This window comes from Chrysochloris asiatica, unplaced genomic scaffold (assembly GCF_000296735.1).
Source record: "Chrysochloris asiatica unplaced genomic scaffold, ChrAsi1.0 scaffold00118, whole genome shotgun sequence".
Lineage (NCBI taxonomy): Eukaryota > Metazoa > Chordata > Mammalia > Afrosoricida > Chrysochloridae > Chrysochloris > Chrysochloris asiatica.
The window spans coordinates 9524728-9535180 of NW_006408636.1; positions in this window are offsets into that span (position 1 = coordinate 9524728).

Below are 10453 nucleotides of genomic sequence, written 5' to 3' on the forward strand. Positions count from 1 at the left end.
AAACATTTTTAAAAAATTAAAAAAAAAAAAAAAGAATATGAGAGACGGTTTTAATGTTACCCCTTTTCATAGATACTTCTAGGAACTGGGCCTGGTAATCAGGAGAGAAGCATGAACATAAAAATGGTGTCAACATATACCACAACACTCCTGGTGTGGTGCTGTGGGTTAATGCACCAGACTGCGAAGCCATTTGAACTGCAAGGTCTCACCAACTGCTCCTCGGAAATCCTGTATAGGGTCACTATGGGTCAGAATTGACTCGACAGCACTTAACAACAACAACAAACCAGGCACTGTTCTAGTAACTTTACACTCAAGTTTTCCTTGTAATAGACCACTGTGATGAGGAAATGAGGGATGAGGAAAGACAGATACAGATAAATTAAGTAAATACCTAAGGTCACTTATCTTGAGGTAGAGTCAAGATTTGAACCCAGGAAGCCTGGTTCTAGTATCCATGTATATATACAGATCATCAGAGTACATGGAGACTAGTGAGATGAATGATTTGACTATTTTCATGGGTATAGAATAGTGTCCCAATATTCATTTGTGTTTGAGCCTCATTTTAAAAGAAAGACACATTGTCTAGTTTCTTGGAAGGTTCTTTAGTATATTCTTATCAATTTCCCCATTGGTAGTAGTTCAAAACTCAACTAAAAATTTGGGAGCAGGAAGTCCCTTCAAGGTTGTATAGTTAGTTGTTACTCCATTTTTAGAGAGAATCAACTTCAACTTGCCCAGAAATAAAGCTATGATCACCTAACTTCACTTTCTACTTGGCTATGTAGCCACTAGCTCAGCAGCCTACAGGCTAGATGGATGCTCTTTGTTGTTGTTGTTACATGCTGTCGAGTAAGTTCTGACTCCTAGCGACCCCATGTACAACAGAACAAAGCACTGCTGGGTCCTGAGTCATCCTCATAATTACTGCTACGCTTAAGCCCATTGTTTCTGCCACTGTGTCCATCCATCTTGTTGGGGGTCCTCCTCTTTTTCACTGACCCTCCACTTTTCCAAGCATGATGCCCTTCTCCAGGAACTGGTCCTTCCTGGTAACATGTCCAAAGAATGAGAGATGAAGTCTTACTATCCTTTCTTCTTAGGAGCATTCTGGCTATACTGATTTGTTTGTTCTTCTGGCTCTTTAGTAATATCTAAAACCCTGCTGCTATTTATCTACGTTCTCTTTGGGCTAGCAAAAAAGAGGAAGAGCCCCAACGAGATGGATTGGCACAGTGGCAGCAGCAAGAGGCTTAAGCATAGCAACCATCGTGAGGATGGCACAGTACTTCACTCTGCTGTGCATAGGGTATCTATGAGTTGGAACCGACTTGACCCCACCTAACAACAGCAGTGGAATCCTGGTATGGCACTGCAGGATAATGCACTAGACCACTAGGTCAATTTGAATCTAAGGTGGTGGTTCAAAACCATCAGCCACTCCTTGGAAACCCTACATATGGTCACTATGAGTCAGAACTGACTCTACGGCACTTAGCAACAACAGCACTATGTGAAGCATAAATCCATACAATTTTAGTGTACTACCATTTTTCATGTACCTAGAACCAGGTAAAGAAATCTTTGCAAGATCAAGATTTTGTCGTACAGGATTTAAAAATATATATATTTATATGGTGTCTTAGGGCTAATGCATCAGTCTGCAAAGTCAATTGAACTGCAAGATCGGTGTTTCGAGCTCACCAGTTACTCCTTGGAAACCCTATATGGGTGTCACTATGGGTTAGAATTGCCTCAACAGCACTTAACAACAACAACAAATCATGCCTAGCACATTGCCTCAGCAGCTAGCACATAGTGAATACAGTGGTGGTGGTGGTGGTTATGTGCCGTGGAGTCGGTTCTGGCTCATAGTGACACTGTACAGGGTTTCCAAGGCTGTAAATCTTTACAGGAGCTGAAAGCCTCCTCTTTCTCCTGCAGAACAGCCGGTAGTTTTGAACTGCTGACCTTGAGGTTAGCAGCCCAATTCGTAACCACTACGTTACCAGAGCTCCCTAGTGAATACACTACAAGTTCAAAATATAATGATGATGCAGCATCACATTTTATAAGCCTTGGAGAGCCTATAAAGAGTTGCTATGAGTCGGAACGGATTCAAGGCACTTAACAACAACTGTTTATGAAGTTTTTTCACAGATACTGTTTTACTAGCTAACCCTAGGGAGTAGTTAATTTTTAATTTCAGGAATAGAGGACAGTAGGACTATCAAGAGGAAGAGCATGAGTAGAGCATGTATAGGGTTTCCGAGAAGTGACTGGTGAGCTTGGACCATCGACCTTGCAGTTCAAACAGCTTTGCAGTCTGGCACATTAACCCATAGTGCCACACGTTGCCAAGTTGGATGCCTTTAATTTCCCTCTCTGGCTACAACTTCCAACACAGTATTGAATAGGAATGGTGATAAAAGGCATCCTTATCTGGTTCCTGTTTGCAAAGGGAAAGCTTTAAGTTTCTCTTCTTTAGAGTGATGTTGCCTGTTGGTTTTGTATGGTGTTGTTAGGTGCCGTCAAGTCAGTTCCGAGTTTCCGACCTATGGCGACCCTGTATAGGGTTTCCAAAAAGCATCTGGTGAGCTTGAGCTGCCGACCTTGCAGTTCAAACGACTGACTTTGCAGTCAGAGCATTCACCCACAGCACCACACCAGGGTTCCGTTTATTTTTGTATATATGCTCCTAATTATATTGAGGAATTCCCTTCAATTCCTACTTTACGGAGCATTTTTCATCAGGAATGGATGTTGGATTTTGTCACATGCCTTTTCTACATCAACTGAAACAATCATGATGTCCTTGCCTGGTTTTGATATAAAGGTTATGCTTGCTTCATAAAATGTGTTAGCAAGTTTTCCATCCTTTTCTATATTCTGGAATAATTTGAGTGAAATTGGTGACAGCTCTTCTCTGAATGTTTGGTAAAATTCACAATTAAGCCATCTGGGCCTGGACTTCTTTTGGTTGGGAGTAACTTCTGGGTTTGAACTGCCAACATTGTGGTTCACAGTCCAGTGCTGGTCCTGCAGCACCACACTGTTGTTAGGTACCATCGAGTTGGTACCGACCCATAGCAATGTTATGCACAGTAGAATGAAACACTGCCCGATCCTGGGCCAACCTCACTACTGTTGCCACGCTTGTGTCCATCGATGCTGCCACTTGGCCAATCCATCTCATTGGGGGTCTTCCTCTTTTTCTCTGACCCTGCACCTTACCAAACATGATGTCCTTCTCCAGTGACTGGTCCCTTCTGACAATAAGTCCGAAGTATGGGAGAGGAAGTTTGGCCATGTTGGCCTCCAAGGAGCACTCTGGCTGCACTTCTTCCAAAATGGATCTATTGGTTCTTTTGGCAGCCCATGGCACTTTCAATATTCTCTTCCAACACCATAACTCAAAAGGATCAATTCTTCTACGGTCTTCCTTATTCACTGTCCAGCTTTTGCATGCATATGAGGTTATTGAAAATACCATGGCTTGGGTCAGACACACTTTAGTCCTCAAGCTGACATCTTTGCTCTTCAACACTTTAAAAAGGTCTTGTGCCGCAGATTTGCCTAATGCAATACGTCATTTGATTTCTTGACTGTTGCTTCCGTGAATGTTGATAGTTGATCCAAGAAGAATGAAGCCCTTGAAAACTTCAATCTTTTCTCCATTGATAAGAATGTTGTTTATTGATCCAGTGGTGAGGATTTTTGTTTTCTTTACATGGAGATGTAATCCATACCGAAGGCTGTGCTTTTTGATCTTCATCAATAAATATTTTAATATTTATTTAATATAATATTCTTCACTTTCAGCAAGCAAGGTTGTATCATCTGCAGGTTGTTAATGAGTCTTCCTCCAATCCTGATGCCATATTTTTCTTCCACACTAGGAAACGTTTTTATGCTTCTGATTATAAAATACAGTAGGGAAATTGTATCTATTAGCATTTTTCTTTTATTGTTGTTATTAGGAGCTGTCAAGTCAGCTCTGATTCATAGAATCCTATCCACAACAGAATGAAACACTGCCCTATCCTGCACCATCTTCACAATTGGTATGTTTGAGCCCATTGTTGTTGTCAATCTATCTCATTGGGGGTGTTCCTCTTTTTTGCTGACCCTTCACTTTGCCAAGCATGATGTCCTCCTGGGATTGATCCCTCCTGAGAACATGTCCAAAGAACAACAGGCAAAGTCTCACCATTTTGGTTTCTAAGGAACATTATGGCTCTACTTCTTTCAAGACGGATTTGATTGTCCATGGTATTTTCAATATTCTTTTCTTACACCAGAATGCAAATTCTGAGGTCTTCCTTATTTATTGTCCAATTTTCACATGCATATGAGATGATTGAAAATATCATGGCTTAGTCTTTAACGTGACATCTTTGCTCTTTAAATTTTTATATAGATCTTTTGTAGCAGATTGCTTAGTGCAACACATTGTTTGATTTCCTGACTCATGCTTCCATGAGTGTTGATTGTGAATCCAAGCAAAATGAAGTCTTTGACAACTTGAATCTTTTCTCTATTTATCATGTTGTTGTTTACTGGTCCAGTGGTGAGGATTGTTTTCTTTATATTGAGGTGCAATCCATACAGAAGGCTGCAGTCTTTGATCAATAAGCATTTCAAGCTCTCTTCACTTCCAGCAAGCAAGGTTGTGTCATCTGCATATCACATGTTGTTAATGAATCTTCCTCTTTTCCTGATATCACATAAGATAATGCAGTAAAATTTAAAACAAATTGGTCAGTGACTGAGGATGTTTCCATTCCATACTCTGCCATTTACTCTCAGGCTTGCAGTGATAAATCCATGTTTATCACCACGAGCGATATTTTAAAGAAACTTTTACCTTCCTTTGATTATTGGTCCAAAGTTTGTTTGCAGATGTCCAAACACTTCTATTTATGCTTCTCCGTGAGTTGTTTGGTTACCCATCTCTAACAAACTTTTCGAAACCCAAATCTCTCATCGATTATTTCCTAGGCAGAGTCATGACTAATTTGTACATGATTTGCCACATAATCCACTGTCAGTTGTATATTTGAGAGAATCATTTCACGTGCACGCTCAATGTTGTTATCAACTGTGTAGATGGATGGGCGTTTTAATATAACCGGAGTGTGGATAATTTTGGACTCACCCTCATACATATATATGTTTCACTGGTTTTGCTTCTCTAGAAAACCCAGCCTCAGTACATGTGGTACCAAGAGAATGGGGTACTAGATCAACAAAATCATAAGGATGAGTTTTCTAAGTTGATAATGCAAGTCTAACTAATTTAAAAAGCACTGATATAGGCTAGAGATATGCCTGACCTCCATTTCATAGGACTCAACCTTGGTGTGATTTTGAATTTGGTCTATTTTCCTCCTTATGGAGTCAAAGGAAGTCAGGCATGGTCCCCACCTAGTTTAAGCAGGTGACTTCAGGAGTGGGATTAAATGCAATGGCTCCTGATTCATGACAGCATGAGGCTTTGTATTTTGTTACCTGTAATGGCTGAAAGGAATGTAGGGGATAAAATGCTTAAGCTGGGAGAGGGGCACCTTCTGAAGATGCTTGCAATTGACGTCACCCTTATTAAACAGGATGGCTGATAGGTTGACCAGGTTCTACTGGAATCCACTCTGCCAGAGGTCTAAGGCCATGGGGTTAGTCCAAGGAAGAAGACAAGACTGAACTTGAGTGTTTAAAAAGGTTTATGTGTTTGACTGCCTTATGGATGTTGGTTTCTCCTGCCTATCATTAAAAATACACATACATGTGTAATAGGAATATTGGGAATTATGATTACAGAGAGCTTGTGAATCCATTTTCAGCCTATACTTGACAGGATTTGCTGAAAAAGAAGTTAGAATTTTCCCCAAAAATAAATAAGCTTTTTAAAAATTTTATTTTAAGTTTTTATTGTGAATTGAATGATAGTTTACATGGGAGAACATCAGTTTTACACTTATAATTTCATTGCAATGATTACAAGCCTCTCCATGCATCATCATTCAACAGTATTTGCTTCCATTTCCTCTGTTTTTTGTTTTGTTTTGGAGGAATGTACACAAAAACACTCAGGAATATATAGTAAAGAAATAAGCTTTTTGCTGTAAGCCTTTGTAGAGTTGTTGTTGTTGTTAAGTACCGTGGAGTCAGTTCTGACTCACAGTGACCCTGCACAGGGTTTCTGAGGCTGTGTACCCTGCACAGGGTTTCCGAAGCTGTAAATCTTTACGGGAGCAGAACGTCTCATCTTTCTCCCGCGGAGCTGCTGGTAGTTTTGAACTGCTGACCTTGAGGTTGGCAGCCCGACTTGTAACCACTACGCTATGGGGCCTTAAATGGAATCCTGAGCCCCATCCAAAACCTTCCGAGTTGATACGTTTGCATTTGAAAAGACATATAGACCAACCCAGAGCTGCTGGGAGAACAGGAAGTTCATAATTGAAATAAAGCAGAGAGAAAACCTGGCTTTTTGAGTTTCAAGCAATCTGTTTGCTTTGGAGGCATCAAGACAAGAAAAGTTTGTGCCCATCGGAGAAAAACTTCTTCTCGGATTGCATGTTAAAGGGAACCAGTGAGACATCTAGTATGCTTGGTGACCATCTGGGTCTAGTTGTGAGCGGAATTGGGGGAAATGTAGCAATGAAGGCATGGACTGAGTTTGGACATGTTCTATTGGCATCTGTTGACTTTGATATTAGAAAAGAGTTGGTCTGAAGTTTAGGGAGTTGTGTGAACTCCTGAGTCCACCAATAATGACCTAACCTATGGGGGCTAGGGTTGCTATTGAAAGGGCCAGCTGGTCTGAAATGCAAGGTGGAGTGTGTGAACTCCCAAACTTACAGCTGAGTGTGGGAACTCCCAAACTTACAGCTGGTACCCATTTGACCTAGCTTAAATTGCTATGTCTGAGTTGTGACCAGAACATGATCAGATGAAGATAAAGATGTTTGACACTGTGTTATTGTTGTTAAGTGTCATCGAGTCAGTTCTGACCCATAGGTACCCTGGATAGGGTTTCCAAGGAGCTTCTGTTGAGTTTGAACCATCAATCTTGTGGTTCAAACAGACTTTGCAGTCCGGCACATTAACCCTGTGAGTGTCAATTGCTACAATTTGATAAACTGGACTTTTACTATGGTTACAGCTGCTCAAAATTCTAACTGGAATGGAAGATTCTTCATATAAAGGAGCATGCTTGACTCCTCAGTGTACTGGGTTGATAGGGACAGGCAGTTTAGACACTGGGTTATCAAAAATGGGAGGCTATAAAGGCATTATGTGGTGCTGTAGGCCAATCGCTGGACTGCAAGGTCAGTTTGAACCACAAGGTCGGCAGTTCAAGCTCACCAGCCACTCTTTGGAAACCCTATACAGGGTCTCTATGAGCCAGAACCGACTCCATGACACTTAACAACAACAACATAAAGACATGAACAGACTGACTTACAAGCTTTCATGGGTGTGCTTAGCTTCAGAATGTGGGGTATGGTAGAATCCCCACTGAATAGTTTTCCTCTTTTATAGATGGGACTAGTGAAAGAGGGTGAAGGATGATGCTGATAGGATTTTATTATTTAATTGTGAGTAATTATTAGCAAAATTAATTGTGATTGCCAAAACTGTAATTGTAGAATATGTGTAACTAAAAGGAGAGTAATCTTTCCGTTAAGGAACAGAGGATCCCTGGACCATCAAGTAGGAAGAACACGAATGCAGCATAGGATTCCTGCCTGGAAAAGTGGTGAAAACAGAGAGACGGTGGCAGAAGTGGTGGCATGAAAAGACAGAGCAGCTACAGATTCTAAGCTCATGGACTGAGTAAGGCTGTGTGCCCACGGACAGGAAGCTCCCTTGCAGAATGTCCTTTGGACATATTTTTTTGTTTTATATATGTGCATCAAATATTTTTGCTTTGTTCATTTGTGACATATAAGATATAAATGGGGAACAGAAAAATTAAAAAAAAAGAAAACAACAGATGCTGGTGAGGGTGTGGAGAGACTGGGACCCTCCTACATTGCTGATGGGACTTTAAAATGGTTCAGCCACTCTGGAAAATGGTATACCATTTCCTCAGAAAGTTGGAAATAGAAATACTTTATGACCCAGCAAGCCCTCTACTTGGTATATATCCACAAGGAATATGAACCAGGACATGAGTAGATATATGCACATGATGTTCATTGCAGCACTATTCACAATAGCAAAAAGATCGAGACAGCTTAAGTGCCCATCAACAGAAGAGTGGATAAACAAACTTTGGTACATACACACAATGGAATACTATGCTACTTTGAAGAAAATGATGAAGCTGCAAAGCACCTCATAAAATGGATGAATGAACCTAGGGGGAAGAAAGAGTCCCCACTGAATAATTTTCACCTTGTCTAGATGAGTTTGGTTAAAAGAGATGGGGATAAGATTCTTATGATTTAATAGTGAGTAATTCTTAGCATGACTAATTGTGACTGTCACAATTGTAAAGGTAGAAGTTTTGCAACAAAAATGGTGGAGTAGTTAATCTTACAGTCCAGAACCAAAGACCCTAGGACCATCAAGGGAGAAGAGCACAAATGGAATGCGAGACCTTACCCAGAGAAGCAGCAACACCAGAGATGGAGGCAGAGATGGGAACATGGAAAGAAGGAGCAGCTGAGGACTCTAGATTCATAGGAAGAGAGGAACTAAGAGCTGGCAGCCAGGAGGCAGACTTGCAGAATGTGCCCTTTGGTGGTATAAATTATTATATATGCCTCAGTGTTTAAAAAAGCTCAAGTGAATCAAGAGAAATACTGTTAACTGATGGTACGTGGAGAGGATTATAATCATTGTAATGAAACAAGATGTATGATTTGTTAAATGTAAATCTGCCCTGTAAATTTTCACTCAATTCACAATAAAAACCTTAAAAGAAAAAAGGATGAATCTTGAGGACATTATGCTGAGTGAAATCAGTCCATTTCAAAGGGACAAATATTGCATGAGACCATTATTGTAAAAGTTTAAGAAAAGATTTCCACACTAAAGGAAACATTCTTTGATAGTTACCAGGTAAGAGAGGGAGGGAAGAGTAATTCACAGGTTAGAAAATAGACACATTTTAGCTCAGGTGATGAAGAGGGCAATGTACAAAGAGGGGGAGGGCAATACACAGGAAGAGGGAGTGTAGCAGATGAACAATGAAGATAGGGGAAGACTTAGGGAGGTATGCATAGCCTAAGTGGGATAGAGATAGTGATATATACACAATCTTGGAACAACAGCATTCTGTGATACAGAGTTAAACACAGTCTGAAGGGTAAAGGAGGGGGAGGGGAAATGTTTGGGTGTTTGATTCACTTGTGGACATTGGTTTCCCTTGCCTACTATTGTAAAATAGACATTTAGGTGTGATAGGAATGAATATTGGCAATTATGATTACAGAAACCTTGTAAGCCCATCTTCAGCCTATAACCGATTGAATTTGCTAAAAGGGGAATTCAAATTTGCCCAGGAAAATAGGCTGGAATACTGAGCCCCACACAAAATCTTCTGAATTGTGACATTCCCACTTGAAAAGACATAAAGACCAACCTAGAACTGCTGGGAGAACACAAGATTCGTACTGAAAGAAAAATAAGGAGATAAAAAGTAGACTGCTTGAGAACAAACAAGATGGCAGACAGGGTGGACGTGTAGTAAAGAGCTCCGCCAACAACAACACAGAATACCCGACCAAGCAGGCTTAGGGGATGGTCCCAGAACTCTAACCACATATAAAGGAATATTTAGAAGGTTGGAAGGCTTACAGCTGGAAGAATTTGTGGCAGAAGTAAGAAATCTATTGCTTTCTAGTCCAGGACGCTCAGCTGCTCCAGAAGCCGCCATCTTGGGTGATACCATGTCGGGGAAGGATCGGAGCGGCCACAGACGCCTGGCAGAACCACAGAGATAAAGGTGTGGACATTATTTTCTTTTGGTAGCTGTTCATTGGTCCCTTGCTGTCTGTGCACCTCCATTCTGGTGACTATAGGGGTACCTGAGCTAGTGGGCACTCCAGCCCCACCCTCAGAGGGTTCTACTACACATGCACACAGAGCTCCTCGAAATTTAAAGAGACAGTTTCCAATTAAAGCCAAACAGCCACAGCTGGTCCTGAACTGTTTCCAACTAGAAAAAAGGCCTGACCGGGGATTGTGGAGGGGGACAAGCAGACAAAAGAGGAAATAGGCGGAAAATTAAATCCTAAATTACGTCAAAATGACAAACACTGTTATCTTGAAATTTCTTAGGAAGAAGAATGAAAAGGGAAGCCCATTTCCTGATCACATCTACCTGGAGGCAATCAGAAAGCATAAAAAATACCAAAATACACACCCATCTAAGTATTAAGGCCACAGATAACCCCTGAAGATGCCCAAAAAACAGAAGCAGATGACCATATCTACA